At 50.8% G+C, this 24,832-nt stretch overlaps 7 non-coding genes across 7 annotated transcripts; 3 read left to right on the forward strand and 4 right to left on the reverse strand.

Annotated features, from left to right (window-relative positions):
• Nucleotides 1–3,200: 3,200 nt before the first annotated feature.
• LOC117024365 (U1 spliceosomal RNA) lies at nucleotides 3,201–3,364 on the reverse strand. Its single transcript, XR_004423434.1, has one exon. It is a non-coding gene; the product is annotated as a U1 spliceosomal RNA (small nuclear RNA).
• A 4,823-nt stretch (nucleotides 3,365–8,187) lies between these two features.
• Nucleotides 8,188–8,351, forward strand: LOC117024377 (U1 spliceosomal RNA). Its single transcript, XR_004423443.1, has one exon. It is a non-coding gene; the product is annotated as a U1 spliceosomal RNA (small nuclear RNA).
• Nucleotides 8,352–11,304: 2,953 nt separating this feature from the next.
• Nucleotides 11,305–11,394, reverse strand: TRNAY-GUA (transfer RNA tyrosine (anticodon GUA)). Its single transcript is given in 2 exon segments — nucleotides 11,305–11,340; nucleotides 11,358–11,394. It is a non-coding gene; the product is annotated as a tRNA-Tyr (tRNA).
• A 2,719-nt stretch (nucleotides 11,395–14,113) lies between these two features.
• LOC117024256 (U1 spliceosomal RNA) lies at nucleotides 14,114–14,277 on the forward strand. Its single transcript, XR_004423341.1, has one exon. It is a non-coding gene; the product is annotated as a U1 spliceosomal RNA (small nuclear RNA).
• Nucleotides 14,278–15,507: 1,230 nt separating this feature from the next.
• LOC117024267 (U1 spliceosomal RNA) lies at nucleotides 15,508–15,671 on the reverse strand. Its single transcript, XR_004423352.1, has one exon. It is a non-coding gene; the product is annotated as a U1 spliceosomal RNA (small nuclear RNA).
• Nucleotides 15,672–18,390: 2,719 nt separating this feature from the next.
• Nucleotides 18,391–18,480, forward strand: TRNAY-GUA (transfer RNA tyrosine (anticodon GUA)). The gene is given in 2 exon segments: nucleotides 18,391–18,427; nucleotides 18,445–18,480. It is a non-coding gene; the product is annotated as a tRNA-Tyr (tRNA).
• A 2,951-nt stretch (nucleotides 18,481–21,431) lies between these two features.
• LOC117024278 (U1 spliceosomal RNA) lies at nucleotides 21,432–21,595 on the reverse strand. Its single transcript, XR_004423363.1, has one exon. It is a non-coding gene; the product is annotated as a U1 spliceosomal RNA (small nuclear RNA).
• Nucleotides 21,596–24,832: the final 3,237 nt, after the last annotated feature.

Here is a 24,832-nt window from a genome sequence, read left to right on the forward strand (position 1 = left end):
AACATGACAGCTCCAGAGTAGTCAGTCTTCTTACAAGGTTCCCAGAGACCCAGATGGAAGCTGGAAGGCTTCTTCTGACCAAGCCCCAGAATTCCCTGAGCATCACATCTACCACATTCTATTGGTCAAGCCAGTCACTAAGTCCAGATTTCAGGTAAGAGATAGACTCCACCACTCATGGGCAGAATAGCAGAGATATAAAGGATATAGTTTACTGTCTAAAAAATGGTTTGGCTTACTGTCTAAAAACAAAATTAGAATTGAACAACTCAACACCAAAAAAAAAAAAACTTAATTAAAAAACAGGCAGAGGACATGGAGACATTTCTCTAAAGAGAACATATAGATGGCCAACACACATATGAAAAAAACGTTCAATTTTGTACACCTGAAACTAATAAAATTAAAAAACCTTGTAGCAATTTAAAAAAAAAAAGCTCAACATCACCAATCATCAGAGAAATGCAAATAAAAACCACAATGAGATACAACCTCACTCCAGTGAGAATGGCTAACATCAATAAATCAACAAATAAGTGTTGGCGAGGATATGGAGAAAAAGGAACCCTCATGCACTGCTGGAGGGATTGCAAATTGGTGCAACCACAATGGAAAACAGTATGGAGGTACCTCAAAAAATTGAAAATGGAACTACCTTATGACCCAGCAATTCCACTCCTGGGTATCTATTCAAATAAATCCAAAACACTAATTCGAAAAAAATATACGCACCCCTATGTTTATTGCAGTGCTATTCACAATAGCCAAGATATGAAAACAACCAAAATGCCCATTGATAAGACTGGATAAAGAAACTGTGGCACATTTATACAATGGAGTATTGCTCGCCCATAAAAAGGAATGGAATCTTACCATTTGCAACAACATGGATAGACCTAGAGAATATTATGCTAAGCAAAATAAGTCAGACTGAGAAAGACAAATACTATCTGACATCACTTATATGTGGAATTTAAAGAACAGAATAAACGAACAAACAAAACAGAAATAGACTCAGAGATATAGGGGGAAAAAAACTGATGGCTACTAGATGGGAGGGGGAGTACATGGGGGAGAAGGTGAAAGGATTAGAAAGTACAAATTAGTAGTCACGGTATAATCACGGGGATATGAAATACAGTGTGGAGAATATAATCAATAATGTAAAGATTATGTGGGGTGCCAGATGGGCACTGGACTTATCAGGGAGATCACTTCATGGACTGTGTAGATGCTAGATGCCTGACCACTGTGCTATACACCTGAAGCTGAAATTGAATAATATTGAATGTCCACTATAATTAAATATACATTATATATATATAGTCATGGGATGTGGAGTACAGCGTAGGTCATATAGCTATATACGATGTCAGAGAGTATTCGATTGTCGGGGGTTATCATTTTGTGAGGGGTGTAAATGTCTATTATATTGCTTTGTACACCTGAAACTAATAAAAAAGAAACTGAGTTTACAGTTTGAAAGGAATCACTAAATAGCAGATAGAAATATTGAAAAAAAATTAAGGCCTTGCATCGTATGTTAAATGCACAGTGCTGCTCTAAAATAGGAATTGGCAAAGGATGGTCTGTGCGCCAAATCAGGCCCACCACCTGCTTTTGCAAATAAAGCTTTATTGCAGTACACACAAAAACATTTTTTTAAATTATAATTGAACAGATTAAATGGACTATTATGAAATAGACTACAAAACATAATAGTGTATTTACAATTTTCTTCAGGTGTTTTAAAATATATACTTTCTATTGCTATTATATACTTCTCGATCACTGCAAAATTTGCAGTGGATGAAGTTCATACTTTGCCCTGGTTTTATGTCTTCCAGGTTGAAATCTTGACTTTTTCCCCCTTTAGGTTTGACTAGGTTTAGTTGTTGTATATGTTGAACCCGTTCACCTCTTTGAAGTAGTTTAAGACAGACTTACTTAAAAAGATACCAGGAAAAAACGATCCCTATTAAGTAGGTAGGGGAAATCTTAACTTCAAAGTTTAATGGAGGTTAGGAAAGATCCTCATAATAATGGTGTCTAGTGAGGGAGGATGAGTTCCTACAGGATGGCGGAAACAAAAAAAGCTGAAACATCCTTTTTACTAAAAGGAAAGTGAGACCAACCCCAGGGCGCAACGAGATGCATTAAATGATGATGCTTCGTGAGGGAGGAACCGGAGCAGGCCAGAGAGTGGAAACGGCCAGGGGAGCCGACAACGGCGTGGAGAATCAGGGAAGCGAGAGGAAGGGGTTTATGCGAGGAGAGGGGAGGATGGCAGGAGAGGACATCGCAAAGGAGAGTGAGCGGGTCAGGCGTGTAGACCAAGTGAGGCTGAAGGACGGGTACCTCGTTTGGAAAAGCTTATACAATATTCTTAATGTTTCGTAGTAGTAAAACTATAGAAGTTGAGCTCAAACTGATCTTTCTGAAGCGAGGCACTGTGCAGAAAAGAAAATTGAGTAAAACGGGAGAGGGGGCGAGGGCGGTTGGTTTAAAAGGAAAAGCTCTGTGGGAGGACAGAGAACGACTCAAAGACCTTAAAACCAGGGGGTGAAACGCTAGTTTGAATCTTAACCGTACGCCGTCTCTGGGTAAAGAGACGGGAACGTGTCCACCTTCACCCACGCCCCCGTCCTCTTTCTCTGTTGACATGCAATGTGAAAACTAGGCGGGGAGAGAGCTCCGCATTAAGTAGGCTATAGGCTCGGTTACAAGCAACTAAAACGACCTGCTTGGATGGACAAAGTCGACATCTTTCCGCCCCTGCTCGTTCCCACCCTACCAAGTTCGACCGACGAGCTTTTTGCTTCGGGGTCCGCTGTGGTTTTCTGCGGGTGAAAAAAAGCAGAGCTGGGAATACAAAAGAACAAAGAAAGCCAAAACTTCAGTTGCCTTGACTGACAATTAACGTCATGCGTCACGGCGAAATAAGTTCTCCGGCAAACACGCGTCGATTTGAGGAAGACTTTTTCCTCGAGAACTCTCAATCCGAAAAGCTAGCAAAAACTGAGACCAGAGGCTTGAAAAAACCCAGTCACGTGCTCAGAAAAACTTTAACCAGAGACACTGACAAAACATGCGCAAGCAAGACACGAGAAGCACAAACAAAACCACCGTGACAAAAACTGTGTGTCACGGATAGACCACCAACCCAGAACAAAACTTCTACTTTTCATACCGAAAATTGCCAGGGGAGAGCGCGAACGCAGTCCCCCACTACCACAAATTATGCAGTCGAGTTTCCCACATTTGGGGAAATCGCAGGGGTCAGCACATCCGGAGTGCAATGGATAAGCCTCGCCCTGGGAAAACCACCTTCGTGATCATGGTATCTCCCCTGCCAGGTAAGTATGAGTTGCCCTGCCCGCAGCGGCCCCGACCCTCGCGCTCGCCTCGCCCTTCACGCACGGTCACTTCCCTCGCGCGGCCTCCGCGCCCTCGCTGCCTCGGGGCCCCTCGCCCCAAGCTCGCCCATCGGGAAAGCATCCTCGGGAGCTTTTGGATCTCGGGACGCGCGGGACGTGGGGGCGCGGGGTGAGCACGACCGGCAGCCTCTGCGCGCCTGCTCATCCCCATACGCCACGCCCCTGTCGTGACGTCCCCGGCGATCTTTCTTTTCCCTCCGCGGGCGACGGAAGTACAGTCAGATCTGCTCTGAGTCTTGTAGTTCCGAGGAGTGTTCGTTTGTAGCTTCAAGTTACATGGAGGGGTTCGATCTTCTCACCGTCTTTTTCTAATCTTTTCCCTAGCGGGAAATAACAGTTCGGGCTTGTCAGCCCTCGGGTAGGTTTCTCGTTTGTTTCCTTTTTTATGGCTGACTTTGTGACCTGGAGCAGGTTAAGGGCAGGTTTGCTTGACCTCTAGGTTTCTCTAGATGTGATGCACTGACTGTGTTAAGTGAAAAATATAAATGCATAAATACGTGTAGTATGCTACCCTTTGTCTGGGAAAAATAGGAAAAAAAAAAAACAGATGACTTTTGAACGCAGTACATTGACTATAAGCGTCTTCGAGTATGAGGACAGGAACGGCAAACAAATACTGAAGAGCCCCACAGTCAGTTTATTTTTGATAGCTATGTGGTTGTAACAGTTCTGTAATAATGCTGTATTGTAGGAATGAGCTAATGAGTGAATGGTTATTGGGAGTCAAGGTTCTCGCTGTTGGAGGAGGTAGAAAGAAATATGGAATGGGGGAGGGGAAGAAGGAACCATGTGGTGTTCAGTTGGAAATTGGAATTGAAGATGTCAGTAGGGGCTCGTTATTTTTAATAGATACAGATACGTGTAGGGAATATACGTATTTCCCAGCGCCATCCACTGAAGAGGCCTAGGAGCAAAGACACCCAATAGCAATGAGCATACCTTAGTGTCCTGCTCTTGCTTCCTGAGTGCCATTCCCCGCTAAAAAGAACCACTGCTCTTTGGAGACAGAGATGATTTTTCAAGAGTCAGAGAAGGTGACTCCTTCCCTGGACGAGCCTGGAACATTCTTGTGCCAGAAAATAAGGAAATGCTTCAAAAATTAGATGACTATCTCAAAAGGTAGCTAACTTGAAGGGGCTTTCATAAATCCAATCTGAGAACATCTGAACGTCAAAGTAAATAAAGTCACGGATTAGAAACAACTGAATAACAACCGTATCGATTGTACATAAGGGAAGTGTTGTCTCGCAACAGCCTACCTGTCTGTCCCCTCGTACCTACCCCTGAAGAAAAGAGAGAGAGTCTGTGAGACTAATCCTTTCAGGGACTTGGCTTCACCTTTGTGCTTACACCTTATATCTCCCTTTTGGCTCCAGAGGATGGCTGGTTAGTCAATGACGAGTAAGATCCCCCACGGTGGGGGGGGGGAGGGGACAACTGAAGCCAGGCACAGTCGAGTGGGGACCAGCAGGAGAACCCACGGGGTTGACAGAGGTGGGCATAGACCCCCACCTTCCCCCAGTTAAGGAGAGCTTCTGCCTTTGTGGCTGCATTCCTTCCCACAACCTGCCTGGGAAGAGATTCGATGGTGCCATAACATCAGTTCTCCATCTATCCATTTCAGTAAGTTTCAGCACAAAGGTTTTGTCTCTTGGGGAGGTACATCCTGAAATTGAGGGTCCAGCTGTTTGCAGGCAAGGGTAATTAGTTCAAATCAGTTTCTTAGTATACCTGTGTGAAATTCACAGACCTTGGAGAAAACAATGTTGCTTTCTTGTGTGTGCATCAATAAAAGCCAGAAGGCCTCCCGGGATTGGATTGGATTCCGATTTGGATTCGGGGCTGTCAGTCCTTTCAGGCTGTGAGACCCTTGGCCCCTGTTTCCTAACTTTCTTGATTTCTGTTTCTTACTTTCTTAACCCTTCGCCGCCCTCGCTCACTGCCTGTGTTGCGCTGGACGCAACAGGGAAGGAAGGAAAGTTCTTCCTTACAATTGAACACCAACTAATAAATATAGAATGAATGATAGAATTAGAAAAATCAACGTTTGGCCATCGTAATGCAAGAGTCATCAATGCATACTAGAAACTGTTGTGTTCAAGTTTGACGAGGAACAGAATATTTACATATCTTCAAATCATCGCCACTCAAATGACGTAATAATCGCAAAGGACAAGCCTGGCGAACATCTCCAGGGGCAGATGGTTGCAGTACTGGCCCCATGTGCACCCGTGTGCTTCCGTAGTACCCTCTCATATTGACTCTGGACTTGGCTATGTGACTTGCTTTGGCTAGTGGAACATTAGCAAATGTGATGCAAGCAGGAGATGTTTTGAAAAGCATTTTTTTCTCACTGAGACTTGCTCTCACTTGCTGTCCTGAGACCACCATGAGATGAAGCCTGGGTTAGCCTAGTGGAGGCTAACCTGCAGGAGGTTAGCCTGTTGGAGGAAGCCTGGGTTGGTGAAGATGAACCGTGTCAGCGGAGGTTCCTTAGACTGACCAGGCCCCAACTGACTGTAGCCATATGGGTGAACCCACTTGAGACCTGAAGAACTGCCCAACTGAACCCAGAATTGCTGATCCAAAGAACTGTGAGCAAATAAAATGGTCATTAATTTAAATCAATAAGTTTTAGGGTGATTTGTTACCCAGCAATGGATAACCGATACACCACCTTAACCGAGTAATCCATGTTAACACCACCAATAACTGAACAAACTGACTTCACGTGCCTCCAAATGTGATGCCCAGAGGAGGACAATATATTAATTTGCTAGGGCAGTCGTGATAAAGTACAGGCAAGCTTCATTTTATTGTGCCTCAGTTTCGTGCACCTCACAGATGTTGCAAGGATGGTGGATAGGCAAGTCTATCCACCAGCAAAAAGATTACGACTCGCTTTTTGTGATACTCACTTTATCATCGTGGTCTGACACCGAAACTGTAATATTATCTCCGAGGTATGCCTGTGCCACCAACTGGGTGGCTTAAAACAACCGATACCTATTCTGTCATTGTTCTGGAAGCTGGAAGTCTAAAATCAGGTGTCGGCAGGGCCACACTCGCTCTAAGACTCTAAGTAGCGTCTTCTCTTGCCTCTTCCCAGCTTCTGGTGGTGACAGTCAATCCCTGGCTTGGCGGTTACATCACCCCAATCTCTGCTTCTGTCATCACATGGCGTTCTCCACATCTCTGTCTTTACATGGCATTTCCTCTTAGAAGGATATCAGTCATATTGGATTAGGGCCCGCTCTAGCAACCTCACCTTAACTTGATTGTACCTGCAAAGATCCTATTTCCAAATAAGGTACCAGGGGTTAGGACTTCAACATATTTTTTGGAGGGACACAAGTCAACCCATAACAGTCACGAAATCATTTATTTATGTAGTCTTTGTTTCAAAAATGCGTACCTGAACGTGATTATTGGACAACCCCAAAATTGAAATATATTCTACATAATAACTGGCCTGTCGTCTTCAAAATTGCCTACGTAATGAAATACAAAGAACAACTTGGAACTACTTCAGATTAAAGTAGGTTAAAGAGACATGACAGCTGAATGCAACACCTGGTTTTAAATTTTCCTTTGGTATAAAGGACATTATTGGGACAATTGATGTGAATTGAATAACGTCTGCAGAGTAAATAATATCGTGTCTATGTCAATTTCTTGATTTTGACCATGGTAATGGGTTTAGGTAAAAGGATCCTTTGTTTTTAGGAAATACACACTAAGAAAGGAAACTTCCTGAAACAACCAACAATCAAAAAGGATGCTACAATACGTTTCCTCGGATCTTTCCGCAGCGAGAACCTCAGGTAAGCCTTCCCTGACCCTTATAATCTCTAGTCCTGTCTCTTGCCTTGCTTCGCGCCGCAGCACTGACCACTCACGAAAACACCATAGTTGAATCATTTTGCTCATACCTGGGGAGATGCACCTTTAACCTCCCCACTTGATCTCAGGACTTTTCTTGGATGGAAGTGAAAAAGACCAACCGGACAACCTGAAAGAGGCCACCGAACCTCCCAGGACGGAAATGTGACGTTTCTGTTCGTTTGATTTTCAGAGACGACGTATCACCCCTCCGCGGCCCACGCGTCTACCTCGTGAACCGACGCCTTGCCAACATTCTCAGTTCAAGTTTTCCTTTCACTGCTGCAAGATTAGGTTAGTACATAATCTGGAAGAAAGCTCATGAATGAGAATTAAAACAGTTTCATATCAAATTGATGTCGAAACTCTGATCTTAGTATTTAACGTTTAATTGACACTCTGTGTGTGTCATTTTCGCTGAAACGGTGGTGAGACCAACGCCGAGCCCTGACCCACCCCCCCTCGGTGGGGCCTAAGTGCTGGGCACCCGGCGCCGCGAGATCCGGTCCTCTCCGGGGTGCCCCACCCCCGCCCCGAGGTCCCGGACTCATCCCCGCGCGCCCGCCTGCGCCCGCCCCGCCCGCGAGACACCGGCGGATCCCAGCGGGCGACAGGACCGGGGACGTCACGACAAGGGCGTGGCGTATGGGGATGAGCAGCCGCGCAGAGGCTGCCGGTCGTGCTCACCCCGCGCCCCCACGTCCCGCGAATCCCGAGATCCAAACGCTCCCGAGGTTGCTTTCCCGATGGGGGGGTTGGGGCGAGGGGCCCCGAGGCAGCGAGAGCGCGGAGGCCAAGCGAGGGAAGTGACCGTGCGTGAAGAGCGAGGCGAGCGCGAGGGTCGGGGCCGCTGCGGGCAGAGCAACTCATACTTACCTGGCAGGGGAGATACCATGATCACGAAGGTGGTTTTCCCAGGGCGAGGCTTATCCATTGCACTCCGGATGTGCTGACCCCTGCGATTTCCCCAAATGTGGGAAACTCGACTGCATAATTTGTGGTAGTGGGGGACTGCGTTCGCGCTCTCCCCTGAGTTTTTTCGGGTCTCAAAAATTAGATTTCACATTGCTGCGGAAACTTAAGAGACCGGCCGCCTGAAAGTCGAAGCTCTTCGGGACGGCACGCGAGGTCGTGTTTAACATCAGCTTTCCGAAGGTCTTTTTCTTGTAAGTTCGGGCGTTCGCTGTTACGTCGTTTACGTTTGTGTGTACGCTTTTACTTTTTCCGACCTGGTTTTTGTTTTTCTACTGTTGGAAGCGAAGCGGTGAGAATTTTTCCAACGGCTTCCTGCTCCGGCTGGGAGACCCAAAAATCTCCAAAAGCTGCGGAGTCAAAATTAACATTTTTTGCAAGATTCCCAGTTGATTCCATGCACATAAAAGTTTGACACACTGATCTAATAGACTGCATGTATGTTTTAGTTTTCTAAGTCTGACTTTACCCACTGGAATGTAAATTCCAGGCCAGTGATCTTTGACTCTTGTTGACTGCTTGCTCCGTAGTTGGCTAGAATAGTGCATGGCTGGCTGTAGGCTTTTAATATACTTATTGGATTAATTCCTGGATCTCAGGCTTGAGAGAGAGAGAGGACGTTTCCCAGCAGGTTCCCAGATTCTACCTCTGAGTCCCCGTTAGATTAAATAATAGTGACCATCCTACAGAGAAATCACAGAATTGGAAACTCTCTGTTCAGCTTCATCAGTAACGTCTCTGAACACCACCTTCTTGAAGCAGCCCCTAGGTGAGAGCTATTTAAAAAAAAAAAAAAAAAAAAATCGGTCCCTGATCACGGGGACGCCATCAGCCTCCAGCCTAACCTCCTTCAGCCCCTTCTCACTTTAGGACAATGTGATCATTGTAGAGACATCAGAAAAAAGCAGGTCAAGGGTAAGCATCTTATTTTTCTCACATACCTGCCCCTTCTGGTCATCCACTGCGCCACCCTGGTTCAAGCTGCAGGGGAGTCAAAATTTTACTTTTACCCTTTTAGGGTATCTGACAGGGCCCGAGAATCAAAAGGACATGAAACAGATTAACCGGAAGAAAGCATATAGATTTTTTTACACGTACATGGGAGCCCCCACAGGAAAATGACAACCCAAAGAAGTGAGGCTAGTCAGGTCTCCAAGCAGCCCTGGTTCCTTTCATTGGAGAACAGTATCTGGAGTACAAGATCTAGTGCTTAGTGCTTACTGATAGTGGTGTGTCATTGTTGTTAGGCCCTGTACCTATTGTATTCAGTGGGTTATGATCGTCTATTATTATTATTATTATTATTATTATTACTATTATTATTAATCATCTTGATTTGGCCAGTGGGAACTCTTTCAAACCGGCTCCTGTGTGCTTGACATGCCCCACCCCCACCCCACCCCCATCAGTCCCTGTACGGTTCTTTACCTTTTATCACAGCTACATGTTCCAGGCTCAGCTCCGATATTCCCGGCCTAAGAGCCTGGCCTCCCCCGGGTGCTGATGTGCCCCTCCACCCTCCAACCCACAATGAGCTAGGCTCACTTTTTGGCGCAGTAACGCTTACTGGGAAGCGACGGAGAAAGGATATCGGCCTATGCGGGGAGACCACGTCCAGGGCTTCACCAGGCAGATAGATACCAAGCCCGCCGCGGTGGCCAGTCTGGGGGCTTGGCTCCCCTCCTCTGCCCACTCGCCCGGATTCCTTTGGCAGAGACAGCTGCTTCCTGAAATAGATCAAGGTTCTGTGGCTTCCTGGAGAGGCACTGGAGTCCAAGGGGGAGGGACAGAAAACACGGGTGTCCCGGTTGGACTCCTCGTCCCGGCTGCATGTATTTTACAAACGTTTCGGATCCCATCTGGTGTGTCTGTCTCCACCACCCAAGACCGCTCTCTCACTTCGCGAATGTCCCACAGGAGCACAGCAAGCCACACCGAAGTGGCCTTCCCTCGATCGACTGAGTGTGTCGCCACCCCCTATACCCCCCACCCCCATCCCCCGACTGGGCGGCAGGCACCTCCGCACCTTCGGATGAGGCGCGGTGCCTCGGAGGCCCCCCGCTACTCTCAGTGACACCTCAGTCAGGAAGAGTCGGCCATCCTGGAGCTCACACTCGCGTGCGCTGGTCACCAAAACCCACTGTCCCCCCACCTCACTCCATTCCCGTGAAGCACCGAAGCTAGGTTCGCACCTCCGCATCCCTCAGGGGCCATATCTAATGAAGGTCTAGGGTTCTGTCTTTGGTCCCTGTCCCGCTGGTCTCCGCAGATGGTGGTGACACTCGAGGCTGGGGGCTCTCTGTAGCTGCAGAGCAATGGAATCTTCCTGAAGGTCCCCTGTCAGACTGCAATGGCACAGCCTCAGCCTCAGGCTCACTCAGCCAGGCTCACTCAGCCCGTCTTAGCCGTGGGTCAGCGGGGAAGGCTGGGACTGCAGGGGGCAGACCGGGAGCAGCTCCAGCTCTCCAGGAGAGGAAGACGTGCCGGGAAATGCAGTCTCCAGTTTGAGAGGCAGTACCAGAGCCGAAAAAAGCTGGTGGGCTCAGGGCTCAGGGGAGCCCTGGCAGCTGGGCCCCCGGGGCTTCAGAGAGCCACCACACTCCAGTCATCGCGCTTCCACGGCTGAGTCCTCTCTGGGATGCGGTCCGTCCGGCTGTGTATCGAGTCTCTGGAGTTTTCTACCCACAGGGGGGAAGAGAGCAAAGGACCACTCCAGGACCACTCCCCTGGCCTTCTTCTCTGCACCCACACTCCCTCGCCCCACCCGGCTTCGTCCCCAAGGGAAAGCCGACTCCTTCTTGGCGAAAGCCCAGCCCCTTTCCTCCTGGGTGCTCCCTGTTTGGGCCTCCGCATCCTCCTCCTCCTCTTCAGGCTCTGCCAATTTAATTAGCCTTAAGAGCCCAGGCGCCAAAGTTGGCCATCTGGTCAGAACCCACAGGCCTGTTGCGGACTAAGGTGGGGCTGGACGCCAGGCGGTGGTGCCCTCCCTGGTGGCGCAAAAGCGTCAGGCACTTCCTTCGAGCCGGAGTCGAACCAGCGACCTAAGGATGTCCGTACAGGTCTAGCCTACAGTCCTCCGCTCTACCAGCTGAGCTATCGAAGGGCGCACGCTGCCAGGGTTGGGTCGTTACTTTTTCTTGAGATGACAGACGCCAAGACGCTGGAGTTCCCGAGGTCCAACACGCCTTGTTTGAAGAGAGCGGAGCACACGCTGCCATCGCTCCCTCTCCGCGCCGGCGGAGCGAATCCTCAGCGCGTGGCTGCTCCCGGGGCTTAGCGGCGGCCCGGAGCCCCGACTAGGATTTTCAGGATGCCTGGGCCCCAGCTCTCACCAGTTGCCTCATTTACCCTCCCCGTGCCCCTTTCTGCAGTGGGGGACCACAGCAGCGCGCGTGGCCAGAAAGCGGGTAAGGGGAGCGTTGGCGAAACGGCCGCGTGGGGCGGGTGGGGGAGGCCTCCCGGGGGAAAGGAGGAGGACCCACCCGAACGCGCAGCGGGTAGGCGGCTGCGAACCGCCCAGCCAGCCACCTGTTGGCTTTCAAGTGCCTTTAGTTCAAAATTATCCTTACGCCAAAATGCATTTTTGGTGTGGCATATTCTGCCACCACCCAAAGCCAACCTCATCTTGCCCAGATCATGCAAGTCTCCTGGTTGGTCTCCCTGCTGTGGTCCTTGCCACCCTTGCAGCCAGTGCTTTTTTTTCTGGGGATGGGGGAGCGGGGGTAGGAGGGGTCAGCTCAAGCCATTCCTCTGCTCAAAACCTTCAGGTTCCCTGAGATTTAAAGCCTTACAATGGTCTACAAGACCCTCATGATCTTACCCCCACCCAGTCACCTCTCTGACTTAATTTTGTGCAACTGTTTAATTTTGCTCGGGGCACAGGGCCTCCTCCGTGCTGGTCTCTAAACACAGTCCCTACCTAGGCCTTTGCTCCTGTTGATCTTTGTGCTAAGGATGCTCTTTCTCCGTGGTCATCCCTGTGACTAAACTCCCTCACTCACGTCGGATCTTTGCTCACAGGGCACCTTCTCAATGTGCCCTCCTCTGACCACCCAGTTTAACACACCACCTGCCCCCTTACTGTAACTCCCGATCCCCCTTCTCTCATCTGTTCTCTGTTTTCATAGCGCGTAACTTCTAACATACGAATTAATTTGCCCATTGATTCCATTGTCAATTTTCTCCCACCCCCCTTTCTCTAACTGAGATATGAGCACCAAGAGGTCTTTTTGTTCCCAAGTTCCTGAACGGTGCCTGGCACCGGCTATGCACTCAAGAAACAGTTGTTGAATGGACAAATTCTCAATGTCATCAAAGAGATCAGAATATAAAAGAAGGAGGCCAGGAGCCAGGGTTCACCCAGGGGGAGATGCAGAGTTTCTTGTTTGATCACAAAACAGAGAATTTCTTAAGTTGAGAATTGCAGAGCTCCCAGCACATAACCAACCATCCCAACCGCTTCCTGCACTAAAGAGACTTGACCAGACTCCAGCATGGCTTCTAGCAGCATCAGGTCCCGTCCCTAGGATTGACCTCCGCCCCGGATTCAACCCCAGAAAAGTTCAACATCTGACCGCCCGTTCTTAGAGGATTTATTTACTTAAAAGGGCTTACGACTGCGAGTATGGATCTCTTACAACTCCCAAGTGTCCCTCTCCAGGACTGAGAGCCATTCCTTTGAAATGTAATCGAGAAGGACAGAGACTCTGTCTCTCTCCCAGTGCCTGGGAGGATAACATCCTAACTTCGGTCATTGCCAGCCAACGAACACAACTGGCCTAATTGACTTTACACTGACCGACCCTTTGTCGTTTTTCACTTCTCTGACTCTATTGCGCCCCCTTCCTCTCATTCTCCCTTTAAAGCGCCCAAATCACCTCTGCACAAACGGGAATAGAGCTCAGCTTTTCCCTTACTGTCAGTAGTTACTGAATAAAATGTACTTCACCACTTTCACTGCAGTCTGCTGTGTTTATCCTTGACAGAGTCCAAGTCAGAAAGGAGCAGAGGGCACTTTGTGGGGCCATCCTGTGTGCGTGCTGGGGCAGTACGAGGGGAGAAGGTTGGAGGGCGCCTGACCCTGACCACTGGAGCTCCCGGGAGACCCGCGCCTGGCCGCGATGGAAGGGGACCGCTCAGCGCTTTAACCGGGTTTTCCTTCTACAAAACTTAGAATCTTGGATGTTCGGTCCAGCGTTCTTAGGTTAGAGCTACTACACATTCTGAATCACTTTGACTCAGAAAGACCCCGTGTATAAAACATAAGCACGATTTCTTATTAAGCGGCTTAGCGCTGTCAGCCGGCATTGGGGCCTTTCGTGAATTTTCGATTACTTGAAGATGAGATCGAGCAGGCGAGGACAAAAATGGGCTGAAATTTTCTTCTGCTGAGAGGAAGATGAGACCAACCCCGAGCCCTGACCCACCCCCCTCGGTGTGGCCTAACTGCTGGGCGCCGGGCGCGGCGAGATACGCCCCCCCTTCCCCCCCCCGCCCCGAGGTCCCGGACTCGTCCCCGCGCGCCCGCCCCGCCCGCGAGACACCGGCGGATCCCAGCCGGCGACAGGACCGGGGACGTCACGACAAGGGCGTGGCGTATGGGGATGAGCAGGGCGCGCAGAGGCTGCCGGTCGTGCTCACCCCGCGCCCCCACGTCCCGCGCGTCCCGAGATCCAAATGCTGCCGAGGATGCTTTCCCGATGGGCGAGCTTGGGGCGAGGGGCCCCGAGGCAGCGAGAGCGCGGAGGCCAAGCGAGGGAAGTGACCGTGCGTGAAGAGCGAGGCGAGCGCGAGGGTCGGGGCCGCTGCGGGCAGAGCAACTCATACTTACCTGGCAGGGGAGATACCATGATCACGAAGGTGGTTTTCCCAGGGCGAGGCTTATCCATTGCACTCCGGATGTGCTGACCCCTGCGATTTCCCCAAATGTGGGAAACTCGACTGCATAATTTGTGGTAGTGGGGGACTGCGTTCGCGCTCTCCCCTGATGATTGCTGGTATGAAAATAAGAGCGTTTCTTTTTTTTGGCGTCCTTGTTCTAAGCGGTGCAGTTTTTCAGCTAACGGGGAGATTCTTGTCGCATACTGCTCCTACCGACCTAAAATAAACTCAGTGTCACGTGCAGGAAAACTGCCTCCGCGTCTGATAAATGTCCAGCTCGTTTCTCTTAACGGAGCAGCACTCTTGTGTTTTCAAACCGTGCACAGATATTTCTCCAAAGTTTCCTACAGTGACGACTAAGGGACTGGTTCCGTTTCCAGGACGCTCTTAATCTTTGAGGATGTTTATTTTCTCTGGCCGTCCCCACGCGCCTTACTTCGAGTTGCCTGCGTGCCAGGTGGCACAGGGCCGCAGGTGGCAACGACGGGCGGGCTGGGGCCGGCCAGCTGGGGCAGAGCCGTCTTCGCAGCCAAAGCTGCAGCGCACAGACCTCCAGACAGCCGCCAGGCCACAGATGGCGGAGCGCTGTGGACAGAGCAGAGGCCATGAGGCAGGCCGGGCAAGCTCTCACAGAGGCCATGAAGCAGGCCCGGCCGTGCCCCCCAAGCCCTCACAGCCAGGGGACCATAATGCCAAACAATGTCAAAACCAGATGATTTTCCTTGGCTGCAGTTTGGATTAATTTACCATCACTACAGTTAAAACATTCCATGGGCTTGGGGGGCACGGCCGGGCCTGCTTCATGGCCTCTGTGAGAGCTTGCCCGGCCTGCCTCATGGCCTCTGCTCTGTCCACAGCGCTCCGCCATCTGTGGCCTGGCGGCTGTCTGGAGGTCTGTGCGCTGCAGCTTTGGCTGCGAAGACGGCTCTGCCCCAGCTGGCCGGCCCCAGCCCGCCCGTCGTTGCCACCTGCGGCCCTGTGCCACCTGGCACGCAGGCAACTCGAAGTAAGGCGCGTGGGGACGGCCAGAGAAAATAAACATCCTCAAAGATTAAGAGCGTCCTGGAAACGGAACCAGTCCCTTAGTCGTCACTGTAGGAAACTTTGGAGAAATATCTGTGCACGGTTTGAAAACACAAGAGTGCTGCTCCGTTAAGAGAAACGAGCTGGACATTTATCAGACGCGGAGGCAGTTTTCCTGCACGTGACACTGAGTTTATTTTAGGTCGGTAGGAGCAGTATGCGACAAGAATCTCCCCGTTAGCTGAAAAACTGCACCGCTTAGAACAAGGACGCCAAAAAAAAGAAACGCTCTTATTTTCATACCAGCAATCATCAGGGGAGAGCGCGAACGCAGTCCCCCACTACCACAAATTATGCAGTCGAGTTTCCCACATTTGGGGAAATCGCAGGGGTCAGCACATCCGGAGTGCAATGGATAAGCCTCGCCCTGGGAAAACCACCTTCGTGATCATGGTATCTCCCCTGCCAGGTAAGTATGAGTTGCTCTGCCCGCAGCGGCCCCGACCCTCGCGCTCGCCTCGCTCTTCACGCACGGTCACTTCCCTCGCTTGGCCTCCGCGCTCTCGCTGCCTCGGGGCCCCTCGCCCCAAGCTCGCCCATCGGGAAAGCATCCTCGGCAGCATTTGGATCTCGGGACGCGCGGGACGTGGGGGCGCGGGGTGAGCACGACCGGCAGCCTCTGCGCGCCCTGCTCATCCCCATACGCCACGCCCTTGTCGTGACGTCCCCGGTCCTGTCGCCGGCTGGGATCCGCCGGTGTCTCGCGGGCGGGGCGGGCGCGCGGGGACGAGTCCGGGACCTCGGGGCGGGGGGGGGAAGGGGGGGCGTATCTCGCCGCGCCCGGCGCCCAGCAGTTAGGCCACACCGAGGGGGGTGGGTCAGGGCTCGGGGTTGGTCTCATCTTCCTCTCAGCAGAAGAAAATTTCAGCCCATTTTTGTCCTCGCCTGCTCGATCTCATCTTCAAGTAATCGAAAATTCACGAAAGGCCCCAATGCCGGCTGACAGCGCTAAGCCGCTTAATAAGAAATCGTGCTTATGTTTTATACACGGGGTCTTTCTGAGTCAAAGTGATTCAGAATGTGTAGTAGCTCTAACCTAAGAACGCTGGACCGAACATCCAAGATTCTAAGTTTTGTAGAAGGAAAACCCGGTTAAAGCGCTGAGCGGTCCCCTTCCATCGCGGCCAGGCGCGGGTCTCCCGGGAGCTCCAGTGGTCAGGGTCAGGCGCCCTCCAACCTTCTCCCCTCGTACTGCCCCAGCACGCACACAGGATGGCCCCACAAAGTGCCCTCTGCTCCTTTCTGACTTGGACTCTGTCAAGGATAAACACAGCAGACTGCAGTGAAAGTGGTGAAGTACATTTTATTCAGTAACTACTGACAGTAAGGGAAAAGCTGAGCTCTATTCCCGTTTGTGCAGAGGTGATTTGGGCGCTTTAAAGGGAGAATGAGAGGAAGGGGGCGCAATAGAGTCAGAGAAGTGAAAAACGACAAAGGGTCGGTCAGTGTAAAGTCAATTAGGCCAGTTGTGTTCGTTGGCTGGCAATGACCGAAGTTAGGATGTTATCCTCCCAGGCACTGGGAGAGAGACAGAGTCTCTGTCCTTCTCGATTACATTTCAAAGGAATGGCTCTCAGTCCTGGAGAGGGACACTTGGGAGTTGTAAGAGATCCATACTCGCAGTCGTAAGCCCTTTTAAGTAAATAAATCCTCTAAGAACGGGCGGTCAGATGTTGAACTTTTCTGGGGTTGAATCCGGGGCGGAGGTCAATCCTAGGGACGGGACCTGATGCTGCTAGAAGCCATGCTGGAGTCTGGTCAAGTCTCTTTAGTGCAGGAAGCGGTTGGGATGGTTGGTTATGTGCTGGGAGCTCTGCAATTCTCAACTTAAGAAATTCTCTGTTTTGTGATCAAACAAGAAACTCTGCATCTCCCCCTGGGTGAACCCTGGCTCCTGGCCTCCTTCTTTTATATTCTGATCTCTTTGATGACATTGAGAATTTGTCCATTCAACAACTGTTTCTTGAGTGCATAGCCGGTGCCAGGCACCGTTCAGGAACTTGGGAACAAAAAGACCTCTTGGTGCTCATATCTCAGTTAGAGAAAGGGGGGTGGGAGAAAATTGACAATGGAATCAATGGGCAAATTAATTCGTATGTTAGAAGTTACGCGCTATGAAAACAGAGAACAGATGAGAGAAGGGGGATCGGGAGTTACAGTAAGGGGGCAGGTGGTGTGTTAAACTGGGTGGTCAGAGGAGGGCACATTGAGAAGGTGCCCTGTGAGCAAAGATCCGACGTGAGTGAGGGAGTTTAGTCACAGGGATGACCACGGAGAAAGAGCATCCTTAGCACAAAGATCAACAGGAGCAAAGGCCTAGGTAGGGACTGTGTTTAGAGACCAGCACGGAGGAGGCCCTGTGCCCCGAGCAAAATTAAACAGTTGCACAAAATTAAGTCAGAGAGGTGACTGGGTGGGGGTAAGATCATGAGGGTCTTGTAGACCATTGTAAGGCTTTAAATCTCAGGGAACCTGAAGGTTTTGAGCAGAGGAATGGCTTGAGCTGACCCCTCCTACCCCCGCTCCCCCATCCCCAGAAAAAAAAGCACTGGCTGCAAGGGTGGCAAGGACCACAGCAGGGAGACCAACCAGGAGACTTGCATGATCTGGGCAAGATGAGGTTGGCTTTGGGTGGTGGCAGAATATGCCACACCAAAAATGCATTTTGGCGTAAGGATAATTTTGAACTAAAGGCACTTGAAAGCCAACAGGTGGCTGGCTGGGCGGTTCGCAGCCGCCTACCCGCTGCGCGTTCGGGTGGGTCCTCCTCCTTTCCCCCGGGAGGCCTCCCCCACCCGCCCCACGCGGCCGTTTCGCCAACGCTCCCCTTACCCGCTTTCTGGCCACGCGCGCTGCTGTGGTCCCCCACTGCAGAAAGGGGCACGGGGAGGGTAAATGAGGCAACTGGTGAGAGCTGGGGCCCAGGCATCCTGAAAATCCTAGTCGGGGCTCCGGGCCGCCGCTAAGCCCCGGGAGCAGCCACGCGCTGAGGATTCGCTCCGCCGGCGCGGAGAGGGAGCGATGGCAGCGTGTGCTCCGCTCTCTTCAAACAAGGCGTGTTGGACCTCGGGAACTCCAGCGTCTTGGCGTCTGTCATCTCAAGAAAAAGTAACGACCCAACCCTGGCAGCGTGCGCCCTTCGATAGCTCAGCTGGTAGAGCGGAGGACTGTAGGCTAGACCTGTACGGACATCCTTAGGTCGCTGGTTCGACTCCGGCTCGAAGGAAGTGCCTGACGCTTTTGCGCCACCAGGGAGGGCACCACCGCCTGGCGTCCAGCCCCACCTTAGTCCGCAACAGGCCTGTGGGTTCTGACCAGATGGCCAACTTTGGCGCCTGGGCTCTTAAGGCTAATTAAATTGGCAGAGCCTGAAGAGGAGGAGGAGGATGCGGAGGCCCAAACAGGGAGCACCCAGGAGGAAAGGGGCTGGGCTTTCGCCAAGAAGGAGTCGGCTTTCCCTTGGGGACGAAGCCGGGTGGGGCGAGGGAGTGTGGGTGCAGAGAAGAAGGCCAGGGGAGTGGTCCTGGAGTGGTCCTTTGCTCTCTTCCCCCCTGTGGGTAGAAAACTCCAGAGACTCGATACACAGCCGGACGGACCGCATCCCAGAGAGGACTCAGCCGTGGAAGCGCGATGACTGGAGTGTGGTGGCTCTCTGAAGCCCCGGGGGCCCAGCTGCCAGGGCTCCCCTGAGCCCTGAGCCCACCAGCTTTTTTCGGCTCTGGTACTGCCTCTCAAACTGGAGACTGCATTTCCCGGCACGTCTTCCTCTCCTGGAGAGCTGGAGCTGCTCCCGGTCTGCCCCCTGCAGTCCCAGCCTTCCCCGCTGACCCACGGCTAAGACGGGCTGAGTGAGCCTGGCTGAGTGAGCCTGAGGCTGAGGCTGTGCCATTGCAGTCTGACAGGGGACCTTCAGGAAGATTCCATTGCTCTGCAGCTACAGAGAGCCCCCAGCCTCGAGTGTCACCACCATCTGCGGAGACCAGCGGGACAGGGACCAAAGACAGAACCCTAGACCTTCATTAGATATGGCCCCTGAGGGATGCGGAGGTGCGAACCTAGCTTCGGTGCTTCACGGGAATGGAGTGAGGTGGGGGGACAGTGGGTTTTGGTGACCAGCGCACGCGAGTGTGAGCTCCAGGATGGCCGACTCTTCCTGACTGAGGTGTCACTGAGAGTAGCGGGGGGCCTCCGAGGCACCGCGCCTCATCCGAAGGTGCGGAGGTGCCTGCCGCCCAGTCGGGGGATGGGGGTGGGGGGTATAGGGGGTGGCGACACACTCAGTCGATCGAGGGAAGGCCACTTCGGTGTGGCTTGCTGTGCTCCTGTGGGACATTCGCGAAGTGAGAGAGCGGTCTTGGGTGGTGGAGACAGACACACCAGATGGGATCCGAAACGTTTGTAAAATACATGCAGCCGGGACGAGGAGTCCAACCGGGACACCCGTGTTTTCTGTCCCTCCCCCTTGGACTCCAGTGCCTCTCCAGGAAGCCACAGAACCTTGATCTATTTCAGGAAGCAGCTGTCTCTGCCAAAGGAATCCGGGCGAGTGGGCAGAGGAGGGGAGCCAAGCCCCCAGACTGGCCACCGCGGCGGGCTTGGTATCTATCTGCCTGGTGAAGCCCTGGACGTGGTCTCCCCGCATAGGCCGATATCCTTTCTCCGTCGCTTCCCAGTAAGCGTTACTGCGCCAAAAAGTGAGCCTAGCTCATTGTGGGTTGGAGGGTGGAGGGGCACATCAGCACCCGGGGGAGGCCAGGCTCTTAGGCCGGGAATATCGGAGCTGAGCCTGGAACATGTAGCTGTGATAAAAGGTAAAGAACCGTACAGGGACTGATGGGGGTGGGGTGGGGGTGGGGCATGTCAAGCACACAGGAGCCGGTTTGAAAGAGTTCCCACTGGCCAAATCAAGATGATTAATAATAATAGTAATAATAATAATAATAATAATAATAATAGACGATCATAACCCACTGAATACAATAGGTACAGGGCCTAACAACAATGACACACCACTATCAGTAAGCACTAAGCACTAGATCTTGTACTCCAGATACTGTTCTCCAATGAAAGGAACCAGGGCTGCTTGGAGACCTGACTAGCCTCACTTCTTTGGGTTGTCATTTTCCTGTGGGGGCTCCCATGTACGTGTAAAAAAATCTATATGCTTTCTTCCGGTTAATCTGTTTCATGTCCTTTTGATTCTCGGGCCCTGTCAGATACCCTAAAAGGGTAAAAGTAAAATTTTGACTCCCCTGCAGCTTGAACCAGGGTGGCGCAGTGGATGACCAGAAGGGGCAGGTATGTGAGAAAAATAAGATGCTTACCCTTGACCTGCTTTTTTCTGATGTCTCTACAATGATCACATTGTCCTAAAGTGAGAAGGGGCTGAAGGAGGTTAGGCTGGAGGCTGATGGCGTCCCCGTGATCAGGGACCGATTTTTTTTTTTTTTTTTTTTAATAGCTCTCACCTAGGGGCTGCTTCAAGAAGGTGGTGTTCAGAGACGTTACTGATGAAGCTGAACAGAGAGTTTCCAATTCTGTGATTTCTCTGTAGGATGGTCACTATTATTTAATCTAACGGGGACTCAGAGGTAGAATCTGGGAACCTGCTGGGAAACGTCCTCTCTCTCTCTCAAGCCTGAGATCCAGGAATTAATCCAATAAGTATATTAAAAGCCTACAGCCAGCCATGCACTATTCTAGCCAACTACGGAGCAAGCAGTCAACAAGAGTCAAAGATCACTGGCCTGGAATTTACATTCCAGTGGGTAAAGTCAGACTTAGAAAACTAAAACATACATGCAGTCTATTAGATCAGTGTGTCAAACTTTTATGTGCATGGAATCAACTGGGAATCTTGCAAAAAATGTTAATTTTGACTCCGCAGCTTTTGGAGATTTTTGGGTCTCCCAGCCGGAGCAGGAAGCCGTTGGAAAAATTCTCACCGCTTCGCTTCCAACAGTAGAAAAACAAAAACCAGGTCGGAAAAAGTAAAAGCGTACACACAAACGTAAACGACGTAACAGCGAACGCCCGAACTTACAAGAAAAAGACCTTCGGAAAGCTGATGTTAAACACGACCTCGCGTGCCGTCCCGAAGAGCTTCGACTTTCAGGCGGCCGGTCTCTTAAGTTTCCGCAGCAATGTGAAATCTAATTTTTGAGACCCGAAAAAACTCAGGGGAGAGCGCGAACGCAGTCCCCCACTACCACAAATTATGCAGTCGAGTTTCCCACATTTGGGGAAATCGCAGGGGTCAGCACATCCGGAGTGCAATGGATAAGCCTCGCCCTGGGAAAACCACCTTCGTGATCATGGTATCTCCCCTGCCAGGTAAGTATGAGTTGCTCTGCCCGCAGCGGCCCCGACCCTCGCGCTCGCCTCGCTCTTCACGCACGGTCACTTCCCTCGCTTGGCCTCCGCGCTCTCGCTGCCTCGGGGCCCCTCGCCCCAACCCCCCCATCGGGAAAGCAACCTCGGGAGCGTTTGGATCTCGGGATTCGCGGGACGTGGGGGCGCGGGGTGAGCACGACCGGCAGCCTCTGCGCGGCTGCTCATCCCCATACGCCACGCCCTTGTCGTGACGTCCCCGGTCCTGTCGCCCGCTGGGATCCGCCGGTGTCTCGCGGGCGGGGCGGGCGCAGGCGGGCGCGCGGGGATGAGTCCGGGACCTCGGGGCGGGGGTGGGGCACCCCGGAGAGGACCGGATCTCGCGGCGCCGGGTGCCCAGCACTTAGGCCCCACCGAGGGGGGGTGGGTCAGGGCTCGGCGTTGGTCTCACCACCGTTTCAGCGAAAATGACACACACAGAGTGTCAATTAAACGTTAAATACTAAGATCAGAGTTTCGACATCAATTTGATATGAAACTGTTTTAATTCTCATTCATGAGCTTTCTTCCAGATTATGTACTAACCTAATCTTGCAGCAGTGAAAGGAAAACTTGAACTGAGAATGTTGGCAAGGCGTCGGTTCACGAGGTAGACGCGTGGGCCGCGGAGGGGTGATACGTCGTCTCTGAAAATCAAACGAACAGAAACGTCACATTTCCGTCCTGGGAGGTTCGGTGGCCTCTTTCAGGTTGTCCGGTTGGTCTTTTTCACTTCCATCCAAGAAAAGTCCTGAGATCAAGTGGGGAGGTTAAAGGTGCATCTCCCCCAGGTATGAGCAAAATGATTCAACTATGGTGTTTTCGTGAGTGGTCAGTGCTGCGGCGCGAAGCAAGGCAAGAGACAGGACTAGAGATTATAAGGGTCAGGGAAGGCTTACCTGAGGTTCTCGCTGCGGAAAGATCCGAGGAAACGTATTGTAGCATCCTTTTTGATTGTTGGTTGTTTCAGGAAGTTTCCTTTCTTAGTGTGTATTTCCTAAAAACAAAGGATCCTTTTACCTAAACCCATTACCATGGTCAAAATCAAGAAATTGACATAGACACGATATTATTTACTCTGCAGACGTTATTCAATTCACATCAATTGTCCCAATAATGTCCTTTATACCAAAGGAAAATTTAAAACCAGGTGTTGCATTCAGCTGTCATGTCTCTTTAACCTACTTTAATCTGAAGTAGTTCCAAGTTGTTCTTTGTATTTCATTACGTAGGCAATTTTGAAGACGACAGGCCAGTTATTATGTAGAATATATTTCAATTTTGGGGTTGTCCAATAATCACGTTCAGGTACGCATTTTTGAAACAAAGACTACATAAATAAATGATTTCGTGACTGTTATGGGTTGACTTGTGTCCCTCCAAAAAATATGTTGAAGTCCTAACCCCTGGTACCTTATTTGGAAATAGGATCTTTGCAGGTACAATCAAGTTAAGGTGAGGTTGCTAGAGCGGGCCCTAATCCAATATGACTGATATCCTTCTAAGAGGAAATGCCATGTAAAGACAGAGATGTGGAGAACGCCATGTGATGACAGAAGCAGAGATTGGGGTGATGTAACCGCCAAGCCAGGGATTGACTGTCACCACCAGAAGCTGGGAAGAGGCAAGAGAAGACGCTACTTAGAGTCTTAGAGCGAGTGTGGCCCTGCCGACACCTGATTTTAGACTTCCAGCTTCCAGAACAATGACAGAATAGGTATCGGTTGTTTTAAGCCACCCAGTTGGTGGCACAGGCATACCTCGGAGATAATATTACAGTTTCGGTGTCAGACCACGATGATAAAGTGAGTATCACAAAAAGCGAGTCGTAATCTTTTTGCTGGTGGATAGACTTGCCTATCCACCATCCTTGCAACATCTGTGAGGTGCACGAAACTGAGGCACAATAAAATGAAGCTTGCCTGTACTTTATCACGACTGCCCTAGCAAATTAATATATTGTCCTCCTCTGGGCATCACATTTGGAGGCACGTGAAGTCAGTTTGTTCAGTTATTGGTGGTGTTAACATGGATTACTCGGTTAAGGTGGTGTATCGGTTATCCATTGCTGGGTAACAAATCACCCTAAAACTTATTGATTTAAATTAATGACCATTTTATTTGCTCACAATTCTTTGGATCAGCAATTCTGGGTTCAGTTGGGCAGTTCTTCAGGTCTCAAGTGGGTTCACCCATATGGCTACAGTCAGTTGGGGCCTGGTCAGTCTAAGGAACCTCCGCTGACACGGTTCATCTTCACCAACCCAGGCTTCCTCCAACAGGCTAACCTCCTGCAGGTTAGCCTCCACTAGGCTAACCCAGGCTTCATCTCATGGTGGTCTCAGGACAGCAAGTGAGAGCAAGTCTCAGTGAGAAAAAAATGCTTTTCAAAACATCTCCTGCTTGCATCACATTTGCTAATGTTCCACTAGCCAAAGCAAGTCACATAGCCAAGTCCAGAGTCAATATGAGAGGGTACTACGGAAGCACACGGGTGCACATGGGGCCAGTACTGCAACCATCTGCCCCTGGAGATGTTCGCCAGGCTTGTCCTTTGCGATTATTACGTCATTTGAGTGGCGATGATTTGAAGATATGTAAATATTCTGTTCCTCGTCAAACTTGAACACAACAGTTTCTAGTATGCATTGATGACTCTTGCATTACGATGGCCAAACGTTGATTTTTCTAATTCTATCATTCATTCTATATTTATTAGTTGGTGTTCAATTGTAAGGAAGAACTTTCCTTCCTTCCCTGTTGCGTCCAGCGCAACACAGGCAGTGAGCGAGGGCGGCGAAGGGTTAAGAAAGTAAGAAACAGAAATCAAGAAAGTTAGGAAACAGGGGCCAAGGGTCTCACAGCCTGAAAGGACTGACAGCCCCGAATCCAAATCGGAATCCAATCCAATCCCGGGAGGCCTTCTGGCTTTTATTGATGCACACACAAGAAAGCAACATTGTTTTCTCCAAGGTCTGTGAATTTCACACAGGTATACTAAGAAACTGATTTGAACTAATTACCCTTGCCTGCAAACAGCTGGACCCTCAATTTCAGGATGTACCTCCCCAAGAGACAAAACCTTTGTGCTGAAACTTACTGAAATGGATAGATGGAGAACTGATGTTATGGCACCATCGAATCTCTTCCCAGGCAGGTTGTGGGAAGGAATGCAGCCACAAAGGCAGAAGCTCTCCTTAACTGGGGGA

Source organism: Rhinolophus ferrumequinum, chromosome 6 (genome assembly GCF_004115265.2).
Source record: "Rhinolophus ferrumequinum isolate MPI-CBG mRhiFer1 chromosome 6, mRhiFer1_v1.p, whole genome shotgun sequence".
In the NCBI taxonomy this organism is placed as follows: domain Eukaryota; kingdom Metazoa; phylum Chordata; class Mammalia; order Chiroptera; family Rhinolophidae; genus Rhinolophus; species Rhinolophus ferrumequinum.